Here is a 15,427-nt window from a genome sequence, read left to right as displayed (position 1 = left end):
AGAATTCAACTCGATCTCCGAACGACCGCAGAACCACAATCCGGAACTAATCCACACAATACGGCGTAGCCGAACGGAAGCCGTAGAGCAAGAAGTAGGGGAACCCATAGGATTCACTTCACAAGTCCAAGAAGAACAAGGAAGAACAAAGGTTGAGTAAGGCACTCAGCAGCACGGCTGCAATACCATGTAGTTTATCAAATGATCAAAGGTTTTTGATAGCTTAGAGGTAGGGGATATTTATACTAGGAACAACCCTCCTAGATAGGTATGAAAACGAAGTAGAGTTTCTCATGGAAGGCAATGTGAAAGGACCCCTCGGAATGGATTCCTGAACTGGCTTCGCGTGACTATTGGCCTCCAAAGCAGTTTCCAATAAACTGAGCATAACTTTTTATTGGGAAGTCCAAATGATGAACCGTTTCTTGGATGTGAAACTAGACTCCAAGAGCTTTCCAGCAATATATGCCATGCACCACGAAACGTTGTATACTGGTACAGTTTTGCACGACAAGTTGTACCAACATTGTGTCAAGAGAGACTGTTGACCTTTTGAGCAGTTTGTACTAATTCTGGTTTGTAGGCAATGTGGTGTATCCAAACTGGTCGCCACTAGATTCATTGGAAAATAGACTCGACAAGCTTCCCAACAAGTCCTCATGAGCCTTCATAGCTTTTGTGATTAAAAAGTTATGAAGATTTCTTTGCACTGGTCCATTCTTGACTTCCACTGGTCCGTTTTGTAGTGTCTTCTGGAACTTGCACTGGTTCGTTCTTCACGGTCCGATTCATCCTTCTCTTCTTCTATATACCTGAGTACAATCAAGGTAGAACACTTAGGTAGTATATAATTCTCATTAATGTTAAAATGAATCTCACAAAGTAGCGCGTGGACCTCTTGTTGTAGCATCTTTGCACGACTACGTGTAACCGGTCCATCGATGACTTGGGGCTGTTGTCGATGTAGGTAAAACTTGAGTGGTTGTAGCATAACTTGGCGCTTGTGATATCTTGCTTGCTGGCATGGTCGTATCATCCTCCCCCCCCCCCCTTCAAAAAGAGTCATCCTCGACTCTTCCAATCCAAAGAATGGAGAGAGATCAGAGACATTAAAACTTGTACTCACACCATAAGTACTTGGAAGATCAATTTCATAAGCATTGTCATTGATCTTGCGAAGCACTTTGAAGGGACCATCAGCTCTGGGCTGCAACTTGCTCTTGCGTTGTTCAAGGAATCTATCCTTGCGTAGATGTACCCAAACGAGATCTCCAGCTTCAAATAACATTTCTTTTTGACCCTTGTTTGCATGCTTCACATATATCTTGGTCATCTTCTCAATGTTGATTCGAGCTCGGTCATGAAGGCTCTTGACAAATTCAGCTCACTTACTTGCATCAAAGTTCAATCGTTCCTGCACAGGTAAAGGCAAAAGATCTATGGGAGCAGTGGGTTTGAACCCATATACAATTTCAAATGGGAAAAATTTAGTAGTCGAATGCACTGCCCTATTGTATGCAAACTCAATGTGTGGCAAACTTTCTTCCGAAAGTTTTAAATTCTTCTTGAGAACAGCTCGCAGTAACATTGATAGTGTTCGATTCACAACTTTAGTTTGTCCATCCGTTTGCGGATGACATGTTGTGGAAAACAACAATCGTGTCCCAAGTTTTCCCCATAAAGTTTTCCAGAAATAGCTCAAAAAATTTGTATCTCGATCAGAAACAATAGTATGTGGTACTCCATGCAAGCGCACAACTTCTTTGAAAAATAAATCAGCAATATGCGAAGCATCGTCACTTTTGTGGCATGGAATAAAATCCGCCATTTTGCTAAATCGATCAACCACAACAAAAATTGAATCCTTTCCCCGCTTAGTGCGTGGTAATCCAAGAACAAAATCCATAGATGTCTTCCCATGGAGCACTAGGAATAGGAAGAGGAGTGTAAAGTCCATGAGGGTTTAAACAAGACTTAGCTTTGTGGCATGACTCGCAGCGAAGAACATGTCTCTCCACGTCTCTTCTCATCTTTGGCCAAAAGAAGTGGTCGGCCAACACTTGCTCTGTCTTCTTGGCTCCAAAATGGCCCATAAGCCCACCTGCATGAGCTTCCTGCACAAGTAAAATTCGAACAGAGCAATTTGGAATGCATAGTTTGTTAGCTCGAAATAAGAATCCATCATGCACATGATATTTTTCTCATCCTTTGCCAACACAACACTTGGTATATGGTTCAGCAAAGTATGAATCAGTAGTGTATATTTCCTTTATACTTTCTAATCCCAGAATTTTAGCATCAAGTTGTGTAAGCAAAGCATGACGTCGGGACAAAGCATCAGCTACCACATTGTCCTTTCCTTTCTTGTATTTAACCACATAAGGAAAAGATTCAATGAATTCACACCATTTTGCATGTCTTCGGTTCAATTTTAGTTGACCTTTAAGATGTTTCAAAGATTCATGGTCCGAGTGTATTACAAATTCTTTAGGAAAAAGATAGTGTTGCCAAGTTTCCAAACTTCGAACAAGAGCATATAGTTCTTTATCATAAACTGAATAATTAAGAGTTGGACCACTTAGCTTTGCACTTAAGTATGCAATTGGCATTCGTTCTTGCATGAGCACACCTCCAATACCAATTCCGCTTGCATCACATTCAATCTCAAAAGTCTTACCGAAATCGGGAAGTGCAAGGACTGGAGCTGTTGTTAACTTCTTCTTTAACTCATCAAATGCCCTTTGATGTGCTTCTTCCCATTTCAAAGGCACTTCTTTCTTAGTAAGCTCATTCATAGGGGCGGCAATGGTGCTGAAATCTCTCACAAACCGCCGGTAGAAACCAGCAAGCCCAAGGAAGCTCCTCACATGACTCACATTCTGTGGAGGCGTCCATTCTTGTACAGCCTTGATCTTCTCTTCATCGACCTCCACACCTTGCCCTGAGACAACAAATCCAAGAAAAACTACCTTGTCGGTGCAAAAGGTGCACTTCTCAAGGTTAGCATACAATTGTTGCTCACGTAGGACAGCAAGCACGCATTGGATATGTGTTACATGATCATCAAGGGACTTGTTGTAAATTAAGATGTCATCAAAATAAACAACAACAAACTTTCCAATAAAGGCTCTAAGCACATGGTTCATCAATCTCATAAACGTGCTAGGTGCATTTGTCAAACCCAAGGGCATCACCAACCATTCATACAACCCAAATTTTGTTTTAAAGGCTGTTTTCCATTCATGTCCTTCTTTCATACGAATTTGGTGATAACCACTCCATAAATCAATTTTAGTGAAAATTATGGCACCACTAAGTTCATCAAGCATATCATCTAATCTTGGGATGGGATGCCTATACCTCATAGTGATGTTGTTAATTGCACGGCAGTCCACACACATTCGCCAAAATCCATCTTTCTTAGGAACTAAAAGGACTGGGACAGCACAAGGTGAAAGACTTTCTTGCACATACCCTTTCATGATCAAGTCCTCCACTTGTCGCTGGATTTCCTTGGTTTCCTCCGAATTGGTGCGGTAGGCAGCGCGATTTGGGAGGGAAGCACCAGGAACCAAATCAATTTGATGCTTGATCCCTCTCTTGGGTGGCAGCCCTGGTGGCACCTCGTCTGGAAAAACATCCTCGAAATCCTGTAAGACATCAAAAACAACACTTGGAAGGGTAGAGGGTAAGGTGTTAGAAGCAAAAAGAGTGTCCTTGTACAAGAGTACAAAGAACTTGGCATTAGGTTCACTCAACTCCTTTAGATCCCCTTTTCCTAGCCATCATAACTAACCTCTGTTTTCCCAATTTTTGGGTTCTTTGTAGCTGTGGGGTTTTATTTGGCTGTGGAAACTCTTCCTCACTATTTTTGTGGGTCACTCTTAAGTGGTTCTCGCTCTCTCTCTGTTTATTCTTGAGATCATCTTTTAAGATTTCCTCCGGTGTCAAAGGAAGCAAAGAAATTCGCTCTCCTTTGTACACAAAAGACAGCTTGTTGGTTCTTCCAAAAATCTGAACATCACGATCATATAACTATGGTCTACCTAGCAGCAGCTGGCACGCTTGCATAGGCACCATGTCACACTCCACATGACCATTATACCTCCCAATAGAGAAAGGAACTGTCACAACATGGCTCACACGCAGCGCGCCACAATCATTCAGCCACTGCATCTTGTATGGATTAGGATGACACCTTTGTTTTAGCTCCATTCTATCAACCAATTCTTGGCTAGCAATATTGTTGCAGCTGCCATTGTCAACAATAATTCTACACAACTTCTCTTTGATCATGCCTCGAGTGTGGAAAAGATTGTGTCGCTGCCCATTCTCTTCCTTTGCAGCAGTAACACTAAGCACACGAAGCGAAATAAAGCAGTTGTTATCACCTTCATCGAGTTGGATCTCATTATCATTGTTTTCATGATCCTCCTCATATCTTGGACCTTCTTCCTCTTGATCACTTTCAGATTCTCATTCACCATTCTCATTCACAATCATGGTTCTCCTACTGGGACATTGTGCAGCAATATGTCCACAACCATGGCACTTGTGGCACACAATTTCTCTACTATGTGCAGAGGAAGTAGTAGCTGAGGAAGCAACCGTTAGGGCTGCTGCGCTTGTAACAGGTCGCTGCTGATTTCTAGGAGATGATGTTGTAGAAACCACCATCTTTGATGGAGCATTAGATGAAGAGGGCCTAGCTGCAGCACCTTTGGACCGTCCCCCACCGAAAGAAGTGCTGGACTGCTGCTTGCGCCATGGGGCCGCAATAGAATGCCTTGCATAAGATTTTCCACGCGTCTCTTGCTGAATTTTTCTTTCAGTACGCATAGCTTGATCAACAAGGTCTTGCAAAGTATGGTATGGAAACATATCAACAAAACCAGCTATTTCCTCATTGAGACCACCCAAAAATCTTTCCATTTTTGACTCTGGATCCTCTTTAATTCCAGTCCACACTAACAACAGTTCCATCTCCTTATAATACTCATCAACCGGTCTTTTTCCTTGCTTCAACATTTGTAACCTATTGCGAAGGTCACGCTGATAGCTTGACGGTACAAATCGCCTTCTCATCACTTGCTTCATCTCTTCCCATGTGTTGATATGTTCACGGCCTAACACAAGTTGATTCTCTTGAATCTGATTCCACCAAGTCAGAGCATAACCAGAGAACTCCACTGAAGCAAGATTGACACGTCTCTGATCAGAGAGATTATGCACTCTAAAAATTTGATCAAACTGCTCAGCCCACTCAAAATATGCATCTGCATCCTCTCTTCCAATGAATTTTGGGATACTCAACTTGACACGAGCAATGCTGTCCGGATCTTCCCTATTGCGATGACCATGATGATGCTCTCTATCTCCATGATCAGCATGCCGCCGGTGATCATTGCGCCGCCTATGCAGCCCATCATTTGCAAAGGGATTCTCATCAGACCCCTCTTCGTGATCAAAGTTATCAAATACTTCATCATCAAAATGAACACGATGGCCACGACCACGTCCATGAGCTCGTCCTCCATCTTGGCCATGATGACCAGCCCGCCTGCCACCACCACGACCATCTCTAAAATGGTCATGTCCTCCATTAGAATTTTCAGCACTAGATTCATCAGATTGATGCCGAGGAGCCCTCCGCCCATCTACAGGTATGCGTGCATCAAGCATCCTCTCCATGGCCTGCAAGAGTGAGTCTGCCATTTGGCGCAACTCAGCCCGTGCAACAGGGGGTTCTCTTTCTCCATGACGATTACCATGAATATTTGAGTTGGATCCTACCATGTTATCACTAAAGCAAAATATAGTGGAATGGGTAAATTTGTGGAATCACACAACCTCACCTCTTACTTACCATTGCTCTTTCCTGTTCTCAAGGACAATGAATTATGCTAGTGTTGCAGCTCAACAGAAGTGATTCCGAGGTCGCAAGGATTACGAGTCGAATGTCCTGGTTTTAGTTTTAGGTGGAGCTATAGGTGGCTAAACAAGGGAGGCTACGGTACTGAAAACCAAGTGGTTTGATGTGCTCAAAAGATATAATGTTGCTGATATATAAATCACCAAGAATCTGAATATGTACTGAATTTTCAGTGAGCAAACCGCAATACAACCCCTTTCCTCTTCTTCTATTTTTTTTCTGTTCTTTCTCTTTTCTTTTCTCTGAATTTTTTTTCACTGATTTTTTTATCTCTTTTTTTATATACCAACAAGGGCGCGGATAACAAATGAAACACAACACAATATATGTAAAGATGGTGACTAGGAACTTGTTGAACACAAAACACAAGATAACAGTACCGTCAGGGCTATAGGATTTTTTTTGTGGCCTTTTCAGTGGACTATAGGTGGTGAACAAAATAGTAACAAACGATAGATAAACTAAAGGTAGATATGTGGATGATTGTGAGATCTACTGTGACAACGAAAGCTTTGATACCAGTTGATAGGTTACCGATATGGAATCGGTACTAGGGTGGCCCGATCTTCACGACAGTAGATCAAAAGAACAAGGATAACTTGCTGAGAACAGCGGGTAACTAGCTTTATACCTGACAAAGGTTGGATGCGACCAAGCGACGGGGAGAGAGGCACCGAAACCGCGAAGAATTCGACTCGATCTCCGAACGACCGTAGAACCACAATCCAGAACTAATCCAGACAATACGGCGCAGCCGAACGGAAGCCATAGAGCACGAAGTAGGGGAACTCAGAGGATTCACTTCACAAGTCCAAGAAGAACAAGGAAGAACAAAGGTTGAGTAAGGCACTCAGCAGCGCGGCTGCACTATCATGTAGTTTATCAAATGATCAAAGGTTTTTGATAGCTTAGAGGTAGGGGATATTTATACTAGGAACAACCCTCCTAGATAGGTATGAAAACGAAATAGAGTTTCTTGTGGAAGGCAATGTGAAAGGACCCCTCGGAATGGATTCCCGAACTGGCTTCGCGTGACTGTTGGCCTGCCAAGCAGTTTCTAATAAACTGACCATAACTTTTTATTGGTAAGTCCAAATGACGAACCGTTTCTTGGATGCGAAACTAGACTCCAAGAGCTTTCCAGCAATGTATGCCATGCACCACGAAACGTTGTATATTGGTACAGTTTTGCATGGCAATTTGTACCAACATTGTGTCAAGACAGACTGTTGACCTTCTGAGCAGTCTGTACTAATTTTAGTCTGCAGGCAATATGGAGTATCCAAACTCCAAGTTGATGGATGTCTTGCATACTCCGTCCTACTCTAAGTTCATCAAAGACATCATCAACAAGAAGCGACCATTGCCGTCCACTGAAGTTGTCAAGCTGACAGAAGAATATAGCGTAGCTATACTCAATGAGCTGCTCGAGAAGAAGCAGGATCCTGGGTGCCCCACAATCTCTTGCTCAATTGGGGCCCAGCAATTCGACCACGCCCTATGTGATTTGGGGGCGAGTGTGAGCGTCATGCCGAAATCAGTCTTTGATAGGCTGAACTTCACCAACTTGGAACCAACCACCATGACACTCTAGTTGGTAGACTCGTCAGTTCGGTACCCGACAGGGATTGCTCGAGACATCCCTGTCAAGATAAGAGGATACTATGTTCCAGTGGATTTTTTGGTGCTCAACATGGAGCTCACTAAAAAACACCACTAATCCTAGGAAGAAAATTCTTGAGTATGGCTGGAGCACAGATTGATGTTGGGGCTGGAGAAATCCGCTTCAACATTAATGGCCAAGAAGAGAAGTTCGAATTCAGGCCACACTGTCAATAAGAGTGCAACATGATAGGCATCCTCTATGGGCCATACCCCCAAGGCATCAGGCAGGTCGAGATCCAGCCTCAACTTATTAAAAATACAAAAATATCTAAGATAAAGCTAGAGCCAAAAGAAAAGACAGCTCCTAAGAAAAATAATAAGGAGCAGAAAAAGAAAATAGCTTCTAAAAAGAATGAAAAGAGGGACGAAGTCCCCAAGCCTTCACAACCGAAGCAGGTGTGGAAACCAAAGGAGAAGGTTGAACAAACTTCCACACCTCCAAAGGTGATACTGCTAAAGTGGAGGCCCAAGCAGGTGCAACCGTCTACTCCTCCCAAGATGGATGTGCCATCATCAAGCAAGAAGTAATGGGAGAAGAGTCCCGCTGAACGAACTATAAAGATGAGCCCTTGCCGAAGGTAAATCGGTAAGTTATCCCTATGTAAGTTTTTACTTATATAAAAAATATATATAAAAATATATATTTTCTTTTTACTGATCTATTTATTTTGAATAGATTCTTTCTCTTTATGTTTTGAATAAATGGTGCATTTGTTGTATTTATGAGTAGTCCATATTGCCCTTATGATCTTTTCTTCATTTTTGAATCTTTGTGATCATGGGTATCAATCACTCATAAATGCATGATAGTGTGATAGCTTTTACAAAGTTTTCAAAATTCAAAACTCTATCCCACACACTATCACTCTGATTCCACTGTGCATCACGATTGATCGTAACAAGGATCGCAAAATACTCAGAGAGGGAAAGAAATACCCAAAAGACTGATGCCGACTGGTGGACCCGGTGGTGCGGCCGCACCCCCAGGTCCGCCAATCGGCCCTAGTCCTTTTTTCCTTCCTCTTCTGCACTGATTAGCATCACGTCCATGGTTACAATCAAGTTGTTTCCAGATCAGAGACTGCGTTAGCACCTATAAAATCCTCCATAGGCCTCTTCTCTTCTCACACCAACCATTTCTCATCTCCCTCTTGTGAAGATTGCAAAGCTCTCCCGTTCTTCAGTAGTGACCATGTCTAGCTATGCCCTCTCACTGATCAATGCTCCCAAGACCATAGCCAATCTAGACATAGCACCTTACCAAGAGAGTTCTAGCAAGGAGGTCCATGTTGAGAAGAGAAATCCATTAGCGTTGTTACCACCAAACCACAAAGCTCCCACCAATAGCGCCGCCAACATAACCGCTACTGCCCGTTCGTCCACTAGCAACATAGGACTTAAGAGAAAAGCCCCTAGTGGTGTTAGGCAAGGCAATCATGCTGGTAGCAAGATGGGTGACAAGGCCAAGAAGACAGAATCGTCCAGTACTCTCCCTAGGATCAGGAGGCACTTGACACAGCCATCAATCAAGCGTCATGCAAGACAGTACGAGAGCAGCGATGAAGAAGATGATCCCAATATCATCGCCGAGCTTTTATCTAAGCAGGCCAGCCTACGTGCTGAGTTACGGGTTTTAGAAGACGACCTAGAGGAAAAGAACACTGAGATCAGGAACCTCAGTGATGATGTTAATAGGTTTCGCTTCAAGTTTAATACTAAACTTAGAAAGGTCACTAAAGCCTTAGGTGTTGGTCGCCTTGTTGAAGATCTTTAGACCACACCTCCTGCACGAATCTTTGTTTAGGCACATTTTTCTTTTTCACAATATTTATGTTTCAAATGTTTTTCCCTTCCAATGTAATGTGCCTATTCAAAGTTATCAATAAAAATAATTTTGATTATCTTGTGCACTTGTTTTCTATATATATTGTGACTAACCATGACAGGAATGAAAATAAGTGTGGGGGAAGGACTATTCAATCAAAAATCTCGGTTTGTCCAAACCCTCTTTCCCAAAAAAAGATTTTCAAATGAAATATTTAAAATGATGTTACCTTTGTACTCCATCGAACATGTCTCCTATGTTCAAATATGTTTTTGATACTTTTTACTCTTAGCTAATATCTGTAACATCCCTGATGTTACGGTTACTAAAATTTGGATCCTGGCATCATCAGCATTGCACCGCATAGTTGTTGAGCACAACTTGATGCATCAACTTAAAATGAGTTTAATTTGGTTGAATGTGCCTAAGGAATTAAAGTGTGTTTATCTTGTGTGGTGATGCTTGAGTTGGTTGCTAAAACCCTAGGGTAAAGGTTTTCCGAAGGCTTAGGGGGGGGGGAACCCTGATTTTTGGAACCCCAGATTTGCCCCCTTTTGTGCAATTTGAAAACTAAGCAAAATTTGATGTTGAGTTTAAAAGCAAAGTTGTAGATCTTGTTAAGATGTACAACTTTGGTGTTTTGAGTTTTTGAAGTTTCAATACAAAATTCAAAGTAATTTTGAAAATACAGATTTCCAGAAAGTGTCCCCTTTTCCAATTTGAATCTCCAATTCAAAATCTATTTAGAATTTTGAAAAGTGACCAACATGAAAGTTGTAGAGCTCAAAAAGTTGAACAACTTTCATGTTGGGAGTTTTTCAAGTTGTTATGGAAAATCAAAAGTAATTTTGGAAATTCTGATCTGCCTCAATTCAAAAATTTGAATTTTCTTGAATTGAGTTTTGAATTTCAAACTGTTTTGTTAAAATCACCAATTTCCACTCAGATTTAGCTTGGGCCACCAAAAGGAGTTTTGTAGCTTATAAAATTCTTAACAACTTTTGTTTTGGAGGAATTTTGGCTCCAGTTCAAATTTTGGGCGAATTTCACAAAAAAACAGAGAAGAGGGGATAAGGGTCGGCTACAGTGATCCGATATGGATCACGGCGCCCAGTCCAGCACGGCCGCCGCGCGCGCAGCGCCGCGTGCGCGCGTGCAGGCACGCAGTCTGCTTGCCTGCCTGCGTCGCCAGGCGACGTGGAAGCCGGCCGTTGCCTTCATTCGCGTTATAAGCCTCCCCACCGGCCGATGCGTTCCTTTTTCTCCTTTCCACTCGACGCCGACGAGCTCCCTACGCCTCCCAAATTCGCCTCGCCTGCTGCCCTTCCAAACCACCCGAGCACTTCAATAGCTTCGCCAAGCTCTTAGCCACAGATTGCGCCCCCTAGCGCAAGCTCGGAGCCCTCATAAGCCGCAACCGAGCCATCGTTCTCCAACTCCGGCCGAAGCGCCGCCGTAGGTACTCCACCGTGGCCAGCTTCACTCCGCGCCTCTCCGCTGCTGGTTCTTGCTTCGTTGAAGTCACGGTGAGCTACCGATGCTGTTACGCCGTTTACTTCGCGCTCTACTCGCCTGGAGCGGCCGGTGTGTGCCCGGCCGAGGCGGCCGTCCGCCGTGCCCGTGGTCACGGGGGCTAGGATGGAGGAGAGTGGGAGAAAAGGGTGTCTCTGGGTGCGCGGGAGGTTGGGGAAGCTAGCTCGTCTCTTTGCGAAGACCGGGAGCCCTCCGGCAGGGAGCTGGAGCTCGCCGGAGCCGTGGCGGGAGGTAGGCGAAGCTTCTGACGGGCGGGTCCCGCCCGTCAGTGTCCGCGTGAGAGAGGGGGGGTGCAGCGCGCGCAGTCCGCGTGGGCCGAGCGCTCGGGCCGGCCTGGGCCGAAGCCAAGCGGGCCGGCCACGTGACCAGGATGTTTTTCTTTTTCCGTTTCTGTTTAAAAATGCTGAATGTTTGAATTTGTGTAATAAATCTTGTGTGGATTCAAAAATCATGGAAATTTGTGTATAGCTTCCATAAAAGGAATAGAACATAGGAAAAATATTAGTATCTGTTTTCTAGTAGTTTGCAGGTGTATAAAAATTACCTCCTTTATTTAATGAATAAAAAATTCTAGGAATTTTAATAATTTATTTATATGTCCAAAAATCACCAAAAATTATGGAGAGTCTCTGAATATTACTCCCTGGCTCCACACAAAATTTGGTGACATTTGGATAATGTTTAAATAAAATATTATTAAACCCTTAGTTAGTAATTAAATAATAATTCCAAAATAATTAAACAATGATTAGTTAAATCCTCATAATTAGGGTTTGAGTGACTTTAGGATTATGTGATGACCTGAGGTCATTAACCCTAATGACCTTTGGCATTTAATTATTGTTTGGCATTAATGCTTAATTGCTGTCATTAATAGTTAATTAAGAATTAATTAAGATAAAAGGATTAATAATTAGTTAATTTAAGATAATTATGAATTAAGAAAAGTCTTAATTTACAGATGCAACCTCTTGGGTAAAGACATTAAGATGTTGAACAACTTTAATTATTGTTTAATCTGTGTTGCACCGAGGAGGCCAGTTATATTTAACTTGGTCCCTTTTTGCATATTTGTCATGCGCATATCATGAGCATTCATCATTTTGCGTATAGTGCACGTGACCGAAGGAGCGCCCGTTGAACCGAACCCCGAGGTCGGTGCTACGTTCGAGGAAGTAGGATCCGAGACTTGGGAAGTCTCCGAGGGTCCCTCTCGGCCCTGCAACCAAGGCAAGCCCCGGATGCATTAACCCCTCCTTGAATGTTTTAAATCTCTTATCACTTATAAATTGAAAATGCTGCATTAGGTAGCTGAGAATTGGGTTAACCTACTTGCTGCATTTACTACCTTGATCTCTGTTATCTTGTCCTTGGCACCTGTTTTGTTTTAAAACTGCGTAGTGATGCTTAGCCCTGCTACTAGATAGGTTTTCAAACAAGAAAGTTTGAAGGGTTGTTGTGGAATACACTTATGATCAATGATGTTTCAATTTGAGACCGGTCGGTGGACTTGCTTTAAGAATGGAGTCTTAAAGTAGTGTCTCCAACTGTGTCGGTTAAGGACCGGTCCGTTGATGGCCTGCTGGGTTGAGAATTTATAGTACTAGCCACTTGCCCTCGGTAAGCCCGGTCTTGTGATCCCTCGACGCGAACAGCTACTCGCGCACTGGGAGTGGAAAGATGGCGAGAGTAACGTGTGCCCACCTTACGGATCTGAGATGACCGGAAAACATCTAGATCGGCTGTAGGATGGTGGGGTACTGTGCTCTCGGGTGCTGTGAACCTGGTCAAATCTGGGGAGAGCTCGATTTGGGTTGACATATGCAAGATTTGGTAATACATATGTCGGGTGGTTAGGAACTCCAGCTGGATTGCTAAGCGATTCGAATCATCGTTGCTCCCCGATTGGGAGACTCAATTCCTTCGACCCTCATCGTAGATAAATATGCAACTAAGTGATAAAATAAGAAAGGGAAAAATGTCTCATGAGGTTCGGATCCCAATTCCCGAACTCAGAGTGACATGAAGCTATGGCCGTTGGATACATAATACTTTAACTTAGGACTAGAAACTCACGGACTTGTCTGTGGGAGGAAACTAGTTAGACTGTCCTCGAACTCCTCGGCCTCTTAAGGAGAGGGATTCGCGGGTAAAACTTGAAAGTAAGGATGCACTATTAGTAAGCTTTTCCGCAAAATACTTTGGCTCCTTGCTCAGCCACTCCTTGTCTACCCTAAGCCTGCATTCCTACTTTCTCCTCTTTTTCCACCGGGTAAGTCTTGTTGAGTACTCCTTTACTCAGGGTTTCATAACCCCTGTTGCAGGTGAAGCTCAGGAGCCGACTTGTTTCGGACCCTGTTGTGTGACCGTCGTCGAGGTTGACGACGAAGAAGAGTGAGCGTGACCCATGGGCAGGGTCTGTAAATTTGTAATCTCTGTACTAAAGTTTAAGTTGCTGCACTAGACCAGGCTTGTAATAACACTCTACTATTTGGAAGAGCTCCTTTTATAAATTAAGTTATGTAATACTTCTGTTGTTTTACTCTGAAATATTATTTTGGTCATATGTCGTTTGTGATATCGCAATGTCTTCGCAACGAATGATCCTGGTGTTAAGGTGGCCACTTGCTATCCTGTAAGGGTGAGAAGAAGAAGTTCTCGTTAATTGACCATCACCAGTGGTCAGGACGAGCCTGCTTAATACGTCACAGGTAGCAGTGGAATGAGCGTCCAGTGCTGCTCATCGGACTTCTAAAGTGGGAGGATCCTCGGCATCACTGTCAGAGGTCCTTAGGACAATGACAGGTGTCGGTGGGCCCAAACACTTAGGAGGTTCTGGCACAGCTGGTATCAGAGCATTCGTTGCTAAGATGACTGTTGTATCCTTTGAAAAACTTAAAAATCATTTGGATCTAACGCTATAAACTGGCCTACTTTGAGTCCAAGTGCTTTAGTCCTATTTTACCCTGGTCTGTAGGCCTTCTTAGAACTTTTGAAGTGGTTTGGAGGAGCAACATAAAGTATTACCCTATGTTGTAAAAATTTAAAATAATATCGTTGTGAAGTGTTGATAGTAATCGTAAGTTCGTGCATGCATCATGATATACTACTTGGTCAAATTTCCTTCCTCCTTGTTTGGGTTGGGTGAATAGAATCAATCCTATTCTTGCTAACCTTTAAGGTCTCTCTTACTAATCCAAACTTACCCTCTACAGGATGGCCCGTTGGAAACAGACCCCGCGCAAGAGGACAGGTCCAAAAGGAGTCCCCACACATCAGTTGGCCTCGCGCAGCGATCAAGCAAGCAGTAGCCGTTCCCCGCCTCAGCAGGAGGTGGACAAGTTGTCCGCCGAGTTGACCGAGGTGATGAGAGAAAGAATGTACAATGTTATGGAGATCGGCGAACTAAAAGCTCAACTAGCAAAAGAAAAACAAGCTACTGAGAACTGTGAGGCCATGTTGTCCCGTATGGTGGAGGAGAGGAATGCCGCTATTGCCCGAGAAGAAGAGGCCAGGAGCGCCCACAGGCACGAGCTGACTAGGATGAATGCGAAGTTGGGCAAGGCCAGGTACCTTAAAGATCTGTACGTGAAGATGGCGGCCACGGTCACCGCGCAGCGGGATGTTGCGTGGCAGCGGGAGGACCAGCTCCAGTTGGAGAAGCTGGAGCTGGCACATCATTTGGATACGGTCAATGACTTGGCAATGCAATATCGTGATATTGCATTTGACCTATATCATCAGCTCCATCCACCTCCAGGCGAAGGAGAGATGGATACGGATGGAGAGTTGGCGGACGATGGGGAACCCGACCAAGGCCTCAGTGACGAAGAGGAGTCCGACCCCGATGACAACAACCCGGGGGGTAATCAGGATGATGGCAATGACGACCCAGGCTACAGCTCTGGCCACACCGACTAGTTCGGTGAAGCCGCGGGCAACGTCGTTGTAGGATTCCTAGTTTACCGTAGTGGCGTCGGGTTTGTAATATAAAGTTTTCTTTCTGTTTGAAAAGTTGTACTTGTTTGTTCCTGGTGTGTCGAACTGATGTTTAATCAATAAATGGAAGTCTGTAAGATATGTTCTAAGTTATGAATTCCATGTGGTAACAAGTACTTATGACTCTTGTAGTAGATGCCGATGCGTACACGCGGATCTGATGGGGCTGGGACGTCTCAGGGAGGGGATGATATCCCCAATCCTCCACCTGCTCCACCTTCTTTGGCTGATGCCATTGCTGTTCTTTTGAGTGCCACTACCGACAACGCTCGCTTGCTGCGCGAGTTAGCACAACGTCAACCACACCCCGCCCCAAACTTTAGGGCACTGCACAATGGGGACGGAGAAGCTCGGTACGTGGATTTTACCGAGACGAGGCCCCCGGTATTCACTAAGGCTGATGAGCCGTTAGAAGCGGATGACTGGCTCCGGACCATGGAGCATAAGTTCAGTTTGATTCAGTGTTCAGAAAC

Source organism: Sorghum bicolor, chromosome 8 (genome assembly GCF_000003195.3).
Source record: "Sorghum bicolor cultivar BTx623 chromosome 8, Sorghum_bicolor_NCBIv3, whole genome shotgun sequence".
In the NCBI taxonomy this organism is placed as follows: Eukaryota; Viridiplantae; Streptophyta; class Magnoliopsida; order Poales; family Poaceae; genus Sorghum; species Sorghum bicolor.
Note: the sequence above shows the minus strand (reverse complement) of the source record.